This window comes from Dipodomys ordii, unplaced genomic scaffold (genome assembly GCF_000151885.1).
Source record: "Dipodomys ordii isolate 6190 unplaced genomic scaffold, Dord_2.0 Scaffold86, whole genome shotgun sequence".
NCBI classification, from domain to species: Eukaryota; Metazoa; Chordata; class Mammalia; order Rodentia; family Heteromyidae; genus Dipodomys; species Dipodomys ordii.
The window spans coordinates 6,927,260-6,945,338 of record NW_012267302.1 but is presented as its reverse complement, the minus strand read 5'-3'; the positions used below and the strand labels follow the sequence as shown (position 1 = coordinate 6,945,338).

The window sequence follows — 18,079 nt, the reverse complement described above, 5'->3', positions numbered from 1 at the left end:
CCCTGGAGGTCTATTTCAGGACTGGCTTATGTCCCTGGGAGCGGGGGAACAGGACCTCCCAGGCAGGAAGTGGGCTGGAGCAGTGTGAGAGCTTGAAGCAGCTGTTCTGGCCTTCCTATGGGTCTCTTTCTGTCCTCTGGTGACCACCTCTTTCCTTTGCTGTCCCTGTACCTTCACTGAGCAGCCTCCATGCTGACCCTGAGGTACAGAAAGAAAGGGAATACTCTTCCTATCCTCCTTGAACCCAAGGGAACATAGACCTAAGAATAACCACCCTCCCAGGTGGCAAGATGAGAACTGGGAGTTTCCAAGAATGTATAGGAGTTTTCTGAGAAGACCAGAAGTAGCAAAGGGACCTGTATGTGAAAGGCAGGGAGATAGGAAATACCATCACATGACTACAGCTAATTGTATATCCGGGAGGCTGGAGAAGAAAGTGGGCTCTTGGATATCAGGCTATAAGGGTTTGGACTCGGTCCTGGATGCCACGGAGAGGTTTGGAGGGAGGGAGGGGCCGACGCTTTCCTGATCACTGTTCTTTCTCAGGCCCCCTCCCCCACCCAAAGCCACAGAAGAGAGCCAGGTGGACAGGCCATTAGAGGCAGCTGGCCCAGCTCTGCAGAGCAAGTGCGGAGCCGAGCTGAGGCTAACCTGATTACAGGGGCAGGAGGTCTGTCTGCAGGGGTGGGCAGGAGGGAGGGCAGCTGCTCTGAGTGAAGGGAAAAGCACACACACACACACGCGCGCACACACACACACACACACACCAGGCCACTCTTGGGTCCTCTGAATGAGGGGCCTGTCTGCCCTACGAGCCTTGCCAAACCTGAGAGATAGGGGCACAGCCTTGTCCCCAGAGTAGGCTAAGCTGGCTAAGGGGAAGGACAGAAATCTGGCTATGGCCCCAGGATAACTATCAGCATAGCTGGAATCAAGCAGGACGGGCATTCTTCAGTGCCTGCCTTTCCCTCCTGCCTGGCCTTGAACAGCTAGGAGCCCAGGCTGGTGAGGAGCCAGTTAGAAGACATCGGCAGCTGATGTGTATGCAGGAGGAAAGTTGAGAGCCATGACAGCACTCAAGGCCCATAATGCCTCCTCTGCCTCAGTGGAGAAGCAGCAGAGTCCCATCCCCCCCACCCCTCCCTTGCTCTACGGACAGCCTAGACTCAGCATGCCCACCTCTACAGTGCAAACGCCAGTACCTACCCATGGAAGCTCTAAGAAGCTATACACGGCAGCCATTTGAACCTCAAAGCTCTGAGTAGTGGTTGAACTTGACTTTGACATTGCAGGATCTGAAGGATTTACCCAAGGGAAACCCCTCTGTCCCCAGGACCGCTGGCCTCCAACCCCTTGCTTTACAAAAGCATCACTCACTTGCCTTTCACCCCCCACAGGCCCGAAACGAGGTCTAGAAACTGAGGGCTGAGCTGTCAGGAAGGCACTCTGGACTTGTACGGGAAGACCAAGATCACACCATTCGCTTTCTCTGCTCTGTAAGTTATGCTCCTGCCTTGGGCTGAAATCAATAAAAATCCACAATGATGGTTTCACACTAGACAAGGGTCAGCCTTGGAGATGACATTTCTTCCGCCCAGAGCAGTGCTCACAGTCTACCTTTATCCTGAGACCTCAGCCCCAACTGTAGGTGGCAGCTGAAGAGATGGGGGGGGTGTGGAGGCAGACTGTGGATGGAGGTGTGGGAGTGTACCCAGGGAAGCGAGGGGGCGAAGGGCTTCTTGCCGCTGCCTAAGCATCTCTCCAAAGACATGCCGGTGCTATTCATCAACTTGCTTTTCAGGGCTGCGAGAAATCAATGGCATTTGTGCTGCAAACTCATCATTAGGACAGGAAAAACTCTGCAACGGAATTGATTTGTTTAAATATAATAACACAATTTAACAAGAGAACCATGGGGGTGGGGAAAGAACCGAAGCAGGCAACATGGCGAGACAGCCTGGAGAGCCACTCAGGAGGATGGAAGGGGGTCATGCTTGGAATCACTTCCCAAGGTACTGTGGCAGGACCCACATGCTGCCTTGTTTGGGTGTATCCACAGCAGCCCATGGATGGGCCCAGAGGCCTGTCTGGCCACTGCTGTTTCTGTTGGTCTTGGAGATGAATGTTCTTGGTGAATGTCAGTTCAACACAGAAACGGTGACTAGGCCTAAACTGTGGTCCAGGTATCAGTACAGGACTGGGGATGGGGACTCTAATGAATCCAACTAAAAGCTGCTCCATGGGGATGGGCCAGAGAGGGAGAAAAGGGAAGACTGTGCCAGGGCAGGGTGAAGATCAAGGAAAGACATGAAGATCCTTTCAAAGAACGGTACAAAGCCCACTAGAATATGGTACCCACCATGATAATGATGATGATGGAGGTTGGTTGTATTAATCCTTACCATGTTCTAGAACCCTGCATACACTCTATGTGTCATTTCCTTGACATTAGCATGTGAAAGAGGGGCTATGATTACAAATGAGACTGAAGCTCAGGGAGTCTACACAGCCAGAAAAGGATGGAACTGGGAATGGATGCCATATTTGCTATCCTGAGCTTGTTGTTCAGTAACTACTGAGCTCTCCACACCCATACCCACACACTCTCACACACACACACACACACACTCACACATACATACATACACACACACTCACACACACACACATACATACATACACACACACACATACATACACACACACACACATACACACACGCACACACACAAACACACACACACACGGGATGTGAGGTGTCAAAGGTAACCCAGGTTCTCCACAACCCTTGGAGGTGGGGATGCCCAGCCTCAGGAAGCATCAGCTACCTCCAGCAATATAAACAGAACCCAGGACATTTCTCCCCCAGGAAGCCGCCAGCTCTGCCTTGTCCCTTGCTGATCTTTACCAGGGTGCACTCTAGCAGCACACAGGTAAGGCCAGTGCATTTTCTGAGCTGGTCCTGCCAGGCCAGGGCTGGGGCATGAGCTCCCTCTGCCCCCTCCTTAGGGAAGAGGTTCTGCATTCTCTAAAAGGCTGGGAGGAGAGCTGCCAAAGCCCTCTGTGCAAGTAAGGAAACTGAGGCCTGGCGAGGGGAATCAGCCTTTTGGGTCCATCAGCCAAGGACAAGTACAACTGGGGCAGAAAGCCCAGCCCATGCTACTGTCCTCTTGTCCCTGCATGGGGGAGAGAGACACGACAGAGTTAGAGGGGAGACAAGCCATGCCTGGAGGCAAAGAAAGTTGAGGTTTGTGATGTGTGGGGTGGGTGGAGCCTAGGAGGCCCCAGGGAATCCCAAGGCCAGGTGTGGGGGACAGGGAGGAAAGGTTCCTGCCTAAGAGGAGAATCTTGTCATTCAGACAGGGTGTGTTTGGTCCCTTGCCTGGAGATGCCCCGAAGAGAAAGATTTCCAGGATTTGGAATTCCCAGGCAAGGCCCAGTTGCTCAGTCCACCCTAGCAGAGTTGATGGCTAAATTCTGATTCTCTGCTCTGCCACTATCAGATTGTGTGTCCCCTTATGCCTTCGTTTCCTCCCCTGGAATGCAGAGCATGTGCGGGCTCCTTGTGTGTGGTAGTGAGGAGCTGTAGTTCAACAATGTATGTACAGCACTTAGCATCTGATATGAATCACTCAGCGCATGACAGGTGGTTGCTGTCACCCCACCAACTGCGCCTCTGGGCTCACTACTAGGAGACCAGCCGACATGTACCATGGGCTCACTGGCATCCAACACTCCTCTGAGTGCCGCTGCACACACATCAAGGCTTTGGACTTTTGTAGTATTTTCCAGGTTAGTTGGGGGACCACTCTTACCTTATTTTTCTCATTCAGATGAGGAAACCAAGACATGCAAGGGTGGTCACGTGCCCCGCATCTCATAGCTGGTAAGTCTAGAGGGCTGGAAAACCACTTGTTACCATTGGGTTGACTCCAAAGGCAGCTGGCCACTGGATGAAGGCCAGTGTCCACTTGCTTCTGGTCACATTGACCCAGCGCAAAAACCAGACAAATAGAGGTTGGGCAGGGATGACAAGACACTTTAGAGGTACCCCAGGCATGAGCAGGACATCCATCCTTAAGCTTGGCTCTTCAAGACCTTTCCTTCCTGTCTTCACTCATCAATTTATTAGGTTCCCAGAGCGTATACTCAGAAAAAGAGACAGGAAAGCAAGCTCCAAGATGGCTTCACCCCTGCTTCTGAATGGCTCAGGGAGTTCAGCTCCTGATCAAGACTTTGGGGCATGCTGCTTTCATTCATTCTTGTATATTAGCAGGTGGTAGTACCCACTTCAGAGGTGGGAATGTGGAGGTTGGAAACACACAGGCCACACAGGGTCAAGCTTCAAACATCCAGATGTGAGTGCATACAAGCAGCGCTGGGGCAGGAGGTCACCCTGCATATCTGGGTCAGGCACAGGGCAGGCCTAGAAGTCAGGCTGGGTAACTCTGAGAGGGAGAGGCCTCTCTCTATATAAGCCCAGGTGAACCTGGCAGCTTAGGGAAGGGGTCCAAAAACCTTGGGCAGCAGCTGCTCCCAGGGAGGAAATCTGGAGGAACACAGGGCCTTGAACAGACTGGGAAGCTGGGCACACAGGACAGCTTGAACCCCCTAGGTACCCTGTACCCTGTACCCCTGCTGGGTACAGCAACTGCCTGTTAGCAGAGCAATTAGCTTCCAGCACCCAGGAAAAAGGTCGAAGAGGCAGGCAGCAGGCACTGGCTGGACAAGGACCCTGGCAAGCTGAACCTGGTTATTTTTAGTATCTTGATTCAAGAGGGAGAGGCTCTCCTCCCTGCCAGGTAAATGTCAGTGCCACCAGCAGATACAGCCAATTAAAGCTGCTCAAGCACAGGCTAGAAGACAGAGCTGGGGCCCAATCTCCTGCTTACTCACCCCTACCAGCCCCAGCAGCTTCGGCTAACAGGCCTCTGACTCAGTACAACTGCCTCATGCCTCTGCCACCCCCAACAGGGAACACTGGCTGGGTCCCCAGAGGAGGAGGAAAAGGTGGTTGGATCCTGAATTGGATCCCGGCTTAGCTGTGTGACTCCAGCCAAGTGTTACACCTTCTCTGACTCTATAGGTTCTCCCACTGGATGATAAGTGGGGGTGACCTAAGTCAGAGGTGAGGAAGAGGCTCTGAGCTCACAGAGATCTGTCACCCCCCTGCTAGGAGGTAGAAGCAGCTGTATTATTCCGGAATCGAACTCTGGACTTCCTAAGTAGGGACTGGGCCTGCCCTGGGCTGATGGGACCTGAGCTGGCAGCTATGCACGCTGCTGGGGGGATTTGCGCAATCCTGGGTACTTGGAGTCCTGAGGAGAGAGGTAAGAGAGAGACAGAGCCTGCTATGGGTCAGTGAGGTACAGCAAACACACATGGGCTGAGCCCGGGGCTGGGGAGGGCCACACCGCACCTGGGGAGGGCAGCAGGTCCCCCCAGGTGCTGTGGCAGATTGCAAGTCTGGCACGGCCCACAGGAGGCTGGAAAAGGCACCTGGCCTGCATTGGCACAGCCTGTATTGCTGTGGCCTTGGGGAGACTTCCCTGCCCTGCCCACCAGCCTCCCTTGGAAGGAGGCTGATACCATGCTAAAGACAAGGATCCCATCTCAAGCCCCCTGCCATCCCCCAAACCTGCTGTTCAGCCTCTGCACATGGGTGGATGGCTGCCGGGGGCCAGCCTTTGTCCTTCCTGGCCAATCATAGGCTGGAGAAACTGAGGAGTCTTAGTCTTTACCAACCAGAGAAGCCTGTGGTCCAGCAACAACAGCTTCCTTGGTCAGCTCTCGACTGTCCTCCCTCAGTTTAGAATTCTAGCACCAGCTCACACCTTCTAAAAGATCTCCCCTTCCACCACAGCACTGACCCGCTGTGGCTCCTATAGCTCAGAGGAGACCTGGAGGAAACTGAGGCTTAGAACTGGGGCAGAATCTGCTCAGGGACATTTATCAAGTTAAGAGCAAAGTGCAAACTTGCCTTCCTCTGCCATTTCATACTCCAGGGTGCATTTTCAGCCCCTTTTCCTGCCCAGTCTTGAACCCACACAGCTCCAAGTCTACCTCTCTAGGCCTAGTCCAACTTAGATGCCTGTGGTACAGTTCCCCATATGTATGGCTCACTCTTCAAGGACCAGCTGCAGCCTCACCTCCTCCAGGAAGCCCTCCCATGACTTTGCACCCCATGTACTGTGGATATTGTCCTGCAGGACACCTGACTATTTGGCTGTCCCTTGGTAGAAGAGACTGAGGGGACATGAGTGGCCCTGGATTTCCTGAGCCTAGTTTACATCCTTACTTCCTTATACCTTGTCAGCTGCTGGCCCGAGGTGTGGTGCCAACCCCTAACCACAAGACTCTGACCCCAGGGCTCTCTGGGCAGCGGGAATCCCATGATTACAGTACAAGAGTGCTTAAGGAACACCATGGACCTGCTCTGAGTGAGTCATAAATGCGGGACCTCTCAAATCCCATCCTTCCCAGGCACGCCCCCAAAGACTCCGCCTTCCCAGGCCCCTCCCTCACCAGGCCACACCCCCCATGCCCCCCCCCCCCATCCTCCCTGTGGCCTGCAGGTCCCTGTCCTTTCCAGCAGCTCTTCCTGCCATGCAGCCAGAGCTGCTTAGGGCTGGCAGTGTGCTCAGGGACCTGACACCTGTGCTGGCTTACTCTAGATATGTGTTCCTATCTCTGAACCCCTCAGGTCTCCTTCCATGCCACAAAGAGGCTAGACTAGACTGGAGGGACACTGGCCAGATGTTACCCCTGGTGATGCTCTTTATGACCCCCACATCCCTACACGTGTGATTAGACATACTTGGGGAGCACCCTTGGGGCTCTGGGAAAGCCAGAGAGAGAGCTGGACTGCCTCCTCCTTGGAAGGATACAGCCTGTCTGAGTCCCAGGCTTCTGTGCCTGTGTTAATGCGGTGTGTCTTTAGGATGGTTTCTAGTCTCTCTGATCCCATTGTGATACAACAACATCCACTCCAAGCTCATGAACTGAGATCAGACCCACAAGAGGAAGCAAGTGTTCCAATGGTGGTCCCAGAGGGTGACCCCTGGTTATTGGCTTCATCTTTCTGCCTTGGGTGAACTCCTCTCTTCTGGTAGTGAAGATTTCAGATAAAATGAGCCCCAATCCCAGCTCTACCAACCAATGGCTTTGATTCTGAATGGGTTTTTTAGTCTCTCTGGGCTGAGTCTCCTCGTCTGCCTAACATGATAACTGGGTTTTACAGACCAATGAATGGCACAAAGTGGAGAGTAGCAACAACTTATCCAGGGTCACACAGCAAGCCTGTGGTCCAAGTGATGGCTTGAACATCCTCCCAGAGGTCCTGCCAGGCCAGTAACCGCCTTGCTGACCCGCAGGTGTGTGCCCTTTGGTAGGGCTGAGCAGCAGGCTATGGACTGTTTCCAGCTCCAGGTCTGGGATGGGGGGGAGGGGGAGGCTGGTAGCGGAGGGACCGGAGCTGTCAGGGCAGGGTGTGCATTCTCAGCTGGTGCTGAAGATGGACAGGCACGCCACGGGCGGGCCCTGGAATTGCAGCTCTTCAAGACCACAGGCTGGGCGGGGCCAGGCCCTCCAGAGCTGGCCTTGGCACTCAGGGTTTCTGCAGGAAGCCCACAACACAGAACCCTGCACAGTGTCAAAGGACCACTCACAGCAACCAAGCTGGAAGCACAAAGCCACACCCAGGGGCTGGCGGGGCTGTGAGGGCGGGCCCATGGCCCTCAAGCAGTGTCTGTCCCCCCAGCCAGCAGCAGCAGCTGTGTGAGAAAGAAAGCCTCCTGGGGAAACTAACCCTACCCCCGATTCCCCACCTCTCATGTAATTGACCGTGTGACCAGGCTTTGCCCCCAGAATCAACCCTCATGTGCCTACAGGCCCAGGCACCCTGTGTGCTGCCCATGACCCACCATATGTCCGCGCTAGGCCCCGCTGGCTTCTCGCCGCTCGGGTGGCAGTGTCAGCTCTTCGTAGGGTGCAGATGAGGAAGTGGTGCCCAGGGAGGCCAAGTCACAGGCCTGAAGTCACAGAGGAAGGAGAGGCAGAGGTAGAAACAGCCCCAAGTCTACCCTTGCAGTTCACCCCCTTCATCCTGTAGCGTTTCTTTCACCCACGAAGTGGCCCCTTACCAGTCACAGTGCCTACGGGACACCTCTCCCCCATGTCCAGTCTCTCCTAGCTACAATAGCCCAGCCAGCTCAGGCTTTCTCACCTCTACCTCTTGTGCTACTCACCCAAGCTCTAGAGCCTCACACTGGGCCATAGTTACCTAGAGGCATGAAATGGACCACATCCCCTGAAAGCAAGAGCAGGGATGGACGCTGATTTAGTTTACAGGCCAGACAGCCAGAGTACATCAAATCCAGGCCCTTCTTCAGCAGCTCAACACCAGGGGCCTCTTCTGTACCAAGATGGAACAAGTCAATCACTTTCCACTCGAAGACAAGGCAGTCTCCACAGAAAGCTGGAATGCAAGCCTGCCCAGGTAAGGCCCAGTTACTATCTGCCCTCAGCTGTCACCCTGGGACCTGCTGTGGCCTGGTCACAGCTCAGGAGCTTTAGGTGGGGGCTACACGTTTGCAGTCTGTTTTCCCATCAGGCAAGCAGGCCTGGCCTTTCAAGAGCTCTCTGAAGATCGGGCACTGGTGGCTCATGCCTAGCTACTCAAGAGGCTGAGATCTCAGGATTAAAGTTCAAAGCCAGGCAGAACAGCAAAATCTGTGAGACTCTTATGTCTAATTAATTAGCCAAAAGCCAGAAGTGGAGCTGTGGCTTAAGTGGCAGAGCACCAACCTTGAGTAAAAACTAATAAGAGACAATTCCCAGGCCCTGAGTTCAAGGCTCAGTACTGGCACACAGGGTTGAAAGAGCTCTGCCCACTCTGTCCCACAATGCAAGAATTGATGGCAGCCATGGGAGGGGGAGGTGTGTCAGAGAGGGCTCCTGGGCTGCCGATCTGGAAAAGAGAGTGTACCAAGCAAGAGAGAGATGGACAGGCCTGAGACAGGCAGACTAGACAGGAGGCTCTGTAAATAAAACACAGCAGACCTTACCTCCAGCCCCTCCTACATCCACAAACAGGCCTGCTGCACTTGGAAAAGCACAGAAACCCAGATGCCAAGGTACACAGGGGCAGGGCCAGAAAGGGAGACAGTGCCAGGTCCAGGGAGCCTCGAACACCATAGCCCAAAGGGAGGGGCTCCAGTCCGTGCTAAAGAAACTTCTGTTCCAAACTGTTAGGGATAAAGCTAGATCCCGGTACCATTGAACCCCCCTTTGGGAGAAGAGGATCAGCCCTCACCCTGGCATAGAGGGATCTGCCCAAGATGGCTGGGGCTATCAGTGCTGGAGCTGGCATGCAAACTGTTCCTTTCCCTTTCTCCCATGATTGTCATGCTTATTCTAGGCAAGGTTGGCTTTGTGGGCAGTCACAAAGGCCCTCAAGCATAAAAGGACCCCCATGTTTGCTGCCACCATGTTGAAATCATTACCTCCAAGGCCAGCTTGACTGTCACCTCCTGGGGCCCTTCTCAGGTCTCCTCCCATCCCAGGCAGATTTCCACCCCCTGTATGAGGAGGGCCAGGGAGCCTGATACCAGCCGGCTGAAGAGCCCGCTACTGATTGTGCCATGCCTGCCTCTCTCAAAGTCCCCTCCTAGAGCTTCCTGCTGGCCAAGTTTCCGAAGGACAATCTTAAGGACATTGAACAAAGGGGTCTTGGAGAAAAGGTTTCCAGATCAGGCTCGATAACGGGCCCCAGGGAACAATCCACTTCTTTATTTGCAAGAAACTGGCAGACATGCCAGGGACACTGGGCCAGGACTGCAGGCCAGACAATCCCAGAGCGGCCTTAGGACCCCCTCCAACATGAGGGGCCCTGCTGGGATAGAGGGAGAAGGTGAAATATGGGATGGTGTGCAGTTCATAAGTACTAATTCTGGCCCTATCACGTGCTGGCTGTGTAGCCCACCCTCTCAGAGCCTCAGTTTCCCCTTTGCCAAGTGGGTATTAGCAGGCCCATCCATGGAGAGAGATGCTGGAATAAAAAGGAAAAATTCCCACCCATCTTGGCTCTGAACCCACCTCTAACATTTCTCATCGACCTCACTAGGCCTCAGTTTCCTCACCTGGCAATGGCTCAGTATGCTTCCCTCTTAGGCTTGAGGATGGGGTCGAGGGTACTCACAGAACGCACCAGCCTCTTGTAATAAGGCACTCAAAGTTGGGTGCTTGTAGGCTCAGAAACCCAGGAATCAATAGAAGGGTAGGAAGGGGCAGGGGAGAGGAATGGGAGGGATACCTACTACTTGGAAAGGGCAGGTGAGGGTCACCTGTTGTACCTAGATTCAGAGGGTACTCAAACCTCAGGAAGCCTGGATGGAACCCCCAGAGGATTAAGAGCAGGAACAGGGCCCCATGATCATCCCAGGACAGTAACCCACAGCAGCCCCACGCTATCCATGACCCATTTCCTTGTGAGAACAAAGCTTTCAATTCAGCAAAACACCCAGAACCCTTCTCAGCAGTCTATATCCCATCTGACCACGCAGAGAGGGCAGAGGGAGAGTTTTCTTGTCCAGATGAGGAAATTAAGGGCCAAGGAGGGACAGGACTTGTCCAGAGTCAGTCCAATAGCAGCCCTGAAAACCACAACAGCCACCCTTCCCCACTCAGCCTCCACCAAGAGCTGTTCAGGACCGCTGGGAGCCGTGGATGTTTCTGCAGGTACAAAACATCGACCTCCAAGCTGCTTTTCTTAGAACACAATTTTTCTGTGTGTGTGCATCTATCTGTGTGTGAGAACTTGGGCCTAGGCCCTTGTGTGCAATTCAATTTGTGACCATGTGTCAGCCTGCACACGCATGCACGCACACATGACATGAGTGGTCTGTGCACACATGCACATTGGTTCCTATACTCGCATGCACACCAATGACTGCTCATGTGTACACATATGTGCACATTTACATGTCGTTGGCATGCATGAACATATTTGCAAGCACAGTTACAGGTGCTACTTATGTCTGACTGCATGAGTGCATGTGTGTATGTACATGTATGTGTGTGTGTGTGTGCATGCATGCATGCAGTGGGTACAGCGGGCCTGAGAGTGTGTGAAGATGCTTGCATGAGTGTCTATGCTCATGTGAGAACATCAAGTCCAAGATAAACACAACGCCATCCACGTCCCTTCTTCCTCATCAACACTCAAACCTTTCAGACATTCTCTGCCTCCTCCAAGAAGCCTTCCTGTTTCCCAGGTTCCACTCAGAATTCCCACATCAACCCCATCCCACATCAGAGCAATTCTACAATGGCACCCAGGAGCTGCCAATGTCCCTTCCTCTAGTCCCTTGTGCCCCTTCCCCCATCCCCGCCATAGGACTTCAACTCAGGGCCTGGGTGCTCAAGGCTAATGCTCGACCACTTTGAGCCATAGAGCCACTTCCAGTTTGCTGGTGGTTAACGTAAGATAAGAAACTCACAGACTTTCCTACCCAGGCTGGCTTCAAACTGTGATCCTCAGATCTCAGCCTCCTGACTAGCTAGGACTACAGGCGTGAGCCTCTCTGTGCTTCTTTTCTGGCCCCAGCTGAGTTCTCTAACCTCCTGTTGAGTCCTTAGGACAGCTCCCTAGTATCCCTGCTTCTAGATAGGGCCTTTCCAAGGCAGTCATAAGGCTCCAGTTTAAGCACATCTGTAACAGTACTTACCTGACTTAGAGCCTTCCTTGGCTCCCTGCTACCCTTGGGATTCAGTGCCCCGCCTGGCATTTGTGGCCTTCACAATCCCTTGCCTTCCCCCTCCCCTTCCCCATCTTCCTAGTCTCTCCCACTTGCTTACTGCACCCATCTCCCCACTCTTTTACCTTGTGTACCTCCCACAACTGTCCTGCTAACCTCTGAACCCTGCCCGCCTGTGCTCTGGGGCTGCCTCTGTCAAGATCTCTCTGCTTCTCCACAGGACAACAGGCTCAGCCACCCTTCCCTGGCATGGGAGCCTGGCATACAGCAAGTGACATGTGAGCTGGACCAGGGGGTGGGGGAACCAACCTGAAGAAAGCTTTATGCAGCCAACACAACCCGTCTCTGCATGTGTTGAGGGGTCTCTGGGGTGCAACTCACAGGCCAGGCTGGTGGAGGCCAAACTCTAGCCACACAGAGCTTATGAAACACCAGCAACCACCTATAAAAGGGCATTCCCCTTCCTTCCTTCCTTCCTTCCTACCTTTCTTCCTTCCTTCCTTCCTTCCTTCCTTCCTTCCTTCCTCCCTCCCTCCCTCCCTCCCTTCCTTCCTTCTTTGTTGTGCCAGTACTGGGCTTGAACTCAGGGTCTGGTAATCTTACTTGGGTTTTTTGCTCCAGACTGGTGCTCTACCACTTGAGCCACTTCTCCACTTCCAGCTTTTTGCTGGTTAATTAGAGATAAGAGTCTCAGACATTTCTGCCTGGACTGGCTTTGAACTTCGATTCTCAGATCCCTGCCTCTTGGAATAGCTAGTATCAGAGGCGTGAACCATTGGCATTCAGTTCAGGTCCTGTCCCTCTTACTTTGGGTTGAGACAGGACCCAGCACTTCTGGGGACAACTCAACCACACCCCCGTTGCCTTATCCCCATCCCTATCCACAAAAAGAAACCACAGAAGAGGCAAGGTCAGGGGAATGATAGCCCAGGCCCTGCTGTGTGGGGCTGGTACACTGGCGCACAGAGACCGGACTTAAACCCCAGCCATGGTGACCTTGTGCAAAGTATTTTCCTGACCCCCAGGCTGTTTTCTCACCTGTACCATTGTGCCAGTTATAGCTACTCCCTCCAGGCTAGTTATGAAGATGGAAAGATAATAACCCACATGCTTAGCAAAGTACCCAAAATACAGGGTTTCCCTGAGGCTATAACTGGGGGAGTTGACAACAGAATAAAATCAAACGTCTGAGTGCCAGACCATGACGCCCCACCCTCCACTGTTTGGTTTGTAAGTCCAGGAAGAACTAGAACCGGAGAGGTGAACTGCTTCCTCACCTGCTCAGGGCAGACCCACACCCCATCCAACCCCACAGGTGAGTACACAGTACCAGCAGGGCTGGCTCAGCCCACTTACCCGCAGAGGTTTCTACCAACCAACCAGAACTTGAGGCTGCTGGGAGTCAGGAAAAGAGGTCGCAGAAGAAGGAGGCTGCGGCCCTAGGCCCACTACATCCATACACAGTTGTTGAAAGTTTCTAGAGAAGAGAGCAGAGGGGTCAGTGAGCTCCAGTTCCAGCTCTGCAGGCAACCTCCCACCCCCTTTCTCGAGATCCAGCCTGCCTAGGTTCTTCTGGCCAACCCACCCAAGGGGAGCCCTTGAGAAACTAGGTGATGTTTCATCCTAGGAAAGACACAAGCTCCAGAGCTTCACCTTTGAAGTCCCGGAACAAGAACCAGCCTGAGCACCCTCCAAAGTCCATCCACAACAGCAGCCACACCCTCCCTCACCAGACCCCACCAGCCAGCCTTCTGTGTCCAGCCTTGGCACTTGCGAGTGCCCTGCCATGACTCTTCATCCTCTTCTCTGTCTTTTCAAGTCTTGCTAGCCTCTGAGCCCCTGCTCAAATGCTTTGTTGGGGCCATCTGTCCCACTCCCAGGGGAGCTTAGGGCCTAGCTGACTGTTTCTCTTCCAGCCTTCCATAGGCCTGTCCCATTCACCAGGCAGAGACCAGGGTGTCTGTTTCAGTTTATCAGTTATCTGGGCTTGTTATCAAGGGCCACAGATGTTTTAGATGGATAGATGGGTGGGTGGGTAAACAGATGGAAGGATGGATAGGTAGATGAACGGATGGATGGGTAGATGGATGAATGAATGGAAATATCATAATTCTGGTGGATGGAAGCTATTCCATGAACAAACTAGACAAAGGAGGTCAAGTATCTTGAATTCAAGAATCCCACTGCTCCACAGCACTCCCACATCCTTCCCACTGTCCAGTTCTAGAACAGGGGGTCAGGTTGGTGGGAGGACAGACTTGGTACTATTGATGCTTTTCTCTACCATTTTCCAAATGAGGAAACTGAGGGCCCAATGAGGGAAGGGTTCTTCCCATGGTGCTCCAGCAGGTGGGAGAGGCAAGGTCAGGAGTAGAACTCAAGTCTCCAGCCTTGCCTAATGCCCGACACTGTCGGGTCCTATGGTCCCAGCCATATGACTCCCTTGTCTTTTGAGGACCCAGTTGGCCATAAGGCAGCTTTTGGCAACAGAGTTCAGCAACAGAAGGCCTGTGGGACCAGAAAAAGTGTCACAGAAGTGATCACCCTGGGAACAGAGCCACCTGATCTGATGGCCCAGCCTGTATACCTGAAGCTCGGAGCAGGTTAGATCACAGGGAAATCCCTCTAGCAAGTCCACTGCTGCCCAGGGCCAGAGATATCCCTTCCAATCTGCATTCAGCTGGTGGGCCTTTCTCAATCCCGCTTTGGGGCCTCTAAGTGCTGCTGGGGTGCCTAACACCAGTATCACTCCCTGAGAACAGCATGGGTGTATCTCATGCCTTGTGGCCTGTCCCACGGCCCATTTTCACAGAGATGCTTGCATTTGCTACCGGCTGTGCTAAGGCCTAGTGGCCACAAAACAAATAAATTGGTGGAGCCACGTGAGCTACTTCGTTGCCTCAAGAATGAAGGACCTACAACTACATCCAGCAACACAGATGAATCCACAAATGTAACATTGATTGAAAAAGCCAGACTTGGGAGACAATAGACTTAGGAGATCCATTTATATCAAGGTCAAGACGCAAATGGACTCCATGCCTACAGCAGACAGAACAGGACCACAGCCCCTGTGTGGTTCTTCCTTCCCATCAAGGGGAGGGGTTTCTTCTCCACCCTGAACTGAATTTCCATTCAGCAAATTGTGTGTGTGTCTGTGTGTCTGTCTGTCTGTCTGTCTGTCTGTACTGGGGCTTGGATTCATGTTTTTCACCCCCTTGCTTGGCTTTTTCACTCAAAGCTTAGTGCTCTACCATTTGAGCCATGCAGTCCTGCTTCTAGCTTTTTGCTGATTAATTGGAGGTAAGAGTTTCAAAGACTTTTCTGTCAGGGTTGGCTTGGAACCTTGATCCACAAACATCCAGCCTCCTGAGTAGCTAGGATTATAGTGTGAGCCACCAGTGAGTGGTTAGCTCCTGAATTTCAGTGTAGTGATAAGGAACATTTTATAAAGCCTCAAAGATAAATCTTGAGACTAGGCCTCAAAAAGGTCTCCCATTTCTGACCTTGACTCATGGACCACCTCCAGGCCATGAGGCCCAACCAACAGCCAGTACTAGCTGCTAGCTATGAGAGAAATCATCTTGGACCCTCCCTTCCAGCCAGCCTGCCAGAGAAACCCAGAAGCAGACAGACAGCCCAGCCCAACCACACACTGGTGAGATTTCATAACTGGGAGCTGTTTAAGGCCTCTCGTTTTGGGATGGGCCGATGGGTATCAGACTGTTAGAAGTCTAGATCCCTTTTCCTGGGGGGGGGGGGAGCAGTAGGCAGATCCGGTCCCACCTTGGCCAGTTGCCTCCTCAGCCATCTCCTGCCCTGCTAGCGCCACTTTCTCCTCAATCTGAAAAGCCTTTCAATTTCCCACCATGCTTCAGCCTGGAGCCAAGCAGCACCTCTTCCTGGAAGCCCATCCTGACTTCCCTCTCTGATTTGCTCCTGGGCTGGGCCTGCCTCTGGATGCATAGGACTATACCTTTTTCCTCCCCTCTATCTCCTCATGCTTTGAAAACTTTCCCTTAGGCTCAGAGTCCCTGTCAGACTCAAGCAGTACCCCTCCTCTTCTTTCCCAGGGTAGAGACCCTTACAGCCATCCTGTGATAATCAGTGCTCACCAGGGACCCAGGGACCCAGGGACCCAGAGACCTAGGAGAGTAGTGCCCACAATGCCTTATGCCAGCACAAGACAGGGTAATTCTCAGAGCCCAGCTGCTCCTGCACAGTCCAAGGGTAGGCACGAAGAAGGTCTACAGAATGAGTGGTCATATGGAGGTTCCCAGCTTTTAGCCGATCATGACCTTATCAATGCATGCCACTCCTCCTTCATAATTACCTGCTAAAATTGTCAGATCAATTGGCAGTCCTCAGGCGCTCCACCCATAGCCAAAGCAAAGTAAGAGCCTCGAGCCCAGCCACGATCCCTCTATGCAGTGCCTCTCTCCAGAAGGGTCGGGCCTCTGCGGACTCCCAATGCCAGGGCCTCAGCCTGCACATCCCCTCTGTTGGGTGTGGCTCAGAGGCCCACATCTTCACAACCCCAGCTCTGGCCTTATGCAGGTGTGACCTCTGGGAGCCTCTCTGGTCAGCTCTTTCTTTGTCATCTGAGTGATGGGCAAAGTCAATCAACTCTTGTAGGTACCAGGTTTTACTCTCCAGTGGGGACATGATTCCAGAGAGGCCAGACGGGGGCCGTCTTTAGGGGCCTCACTATACCAGTGACCATGCCTGCCAGCAAGCTATATGCCGGTGCAGCTACCCTCAGTCCCCTAAGTGCAGGTCACAGCACCTGCTTGGCACCTGTTCCCTGCCTCAGGTATGCCCTATGCTAAGAAAAGAAGTCCCCTTACCCAGCAGAGAGACACAGAAAAGCCAGAAAGTGACCAGGTAAGGCAGGGGGAGGACACCAGTTCCTCGGAGAGGGAAGGGGTCTTGTCCTGAGCAGAGGTGTTTCACAAGGGCAGCTGGGTAGGTAGTAGCCAACTGGGGAGAGGGGTGAGTATCCCATCCCAAGAGGCATGCGAGCATGTAGAGCATCGGCTGGGGCCGTGGGTGCTGTGAGCACCAGAAGGAAGCTGGACTCCACATTCTGTGAACCCTCCTGGCTGTTAGAATCACCAGGCTGACTGCTCAGCCCACAGCTCCAGTGCTGCAGGCCCCTCCCCTGAGAACGGCAGCTATGGGGTCTGGAAGCCAGCCCAGAACTTTAAACTGTTAACCAGTCCTCCCAGGTGCTCCTCTGCCTCTGCAAAATATGGAGAGCATAGCAGATGACCTTCCAGATCCCTCTGGGCCCAGAGATTAGTGATTCTGAGTCTCCCTCCCTCCATCACCCAAACCCATCTGGAAGACACCAGCCGGGTAGTGGCCTGGTGCATCATTAAAAATGATTTAAAAGCTTTAGGAGGGGGGTCAAAATGTCGAGGAAGTGGGGGTGGTCTCAACCCATGGTGCTAGCCTTGCTCCTTCCTAGCCCCCTTGAGCCCTTAGGGCCGGCCTAGGAAAGCTCAGCACTGGGGAGGAGGTGACAGCTGTTCTGCTACTGCTTAGAGAGGCCCAGGGAAAGCAATTATCTTGCTCTTAGCTGAGAGGCACTGGCTTTTACCCGCCCCCTTCCCTCCCTCTCTCCTCCTCCCCCCTTCACACACACACACACACACACACACACACACACACACACAGGCCAAGATGCCATGGCAGGCTCTGAATGCCTGCCCTCCCCCCACCCCACCCCCCTTTCAGCCTCCAGATTTCTCTCTCCATCCTCCAAGCACATTTCCAACACTTAAATCATTTAGCCCGCTAAACCGGAGACGGCAAATGGGTGCTATTTCTTAAAAACATACAGAGAGCGTATTAAATTATTGATAGCCATTAAACAGGGGGAAAAATTAAACAGCTCTCAGCTCTTATCAATCATTCATGCAGTTTCCACTGGGGTGTTTTCTGGAGAGCGATCGCTCGGGCAACCCAGGGAGCAGGCTCCTGCCAGCCAGGAAGATGAGGAAGGCAGAGAGAAGGCAGCGGCTGGAGGGCAGCAAGCCAGAAGGGCTGCCCAGACCCCCAGCAGTCACCCTGGGAAGAGCAGAGGCAGGGGCAGGGCGGGACAGGGAGGCCAGGCTTACCAATTGCAAACACCCTCTTCCCTCTTCCATCACTAACAAAAGGGACACTCCAATACCATCTAACATTGCCCCTTAATAAGTTCAGTCTGTTCTTATTAGACACCTACAATATATCTGGGCGTGCAGGATCCACAAATAAACAAGGCTGAAGGCCCTCCCTTTGGCTAACGGGAGAGCCCTTTGCAGGGAAAGCGGGATTGT

The 18,079-nt window shown here is 53.3% G+C and overlaps 1 protein-coding gene across 4 annotated transcripts in view; it reads right to left on the bottom strand.

Annotated features, from left to right (window-relative positions):
- The window catches only part of Zmiz1 (zinc finger, MIZ-type containing 1), a 181,657-nt gene extending 168,460 nt beyond the window's left edge, over nt 1-13,197 (bottom strand). For 3 of the 4 annotated variants that reach the window (XM_013025649.1, XM_013025654.1, XM_013025653.1), the window contains exon 1: nt 13,113-13,197. The gene's annotated coding sequence lies outside the window, so the exon portion shown is untranslated. The remainder of the gene's footprint in view (nt 1-13,112) is intronic. The other variant, XM_013025650.1, reaches the window with a different exon arrangement.
- Between the last annotated feature and the right edge of the window lie 4,882 nt (nt 13,198-18,079).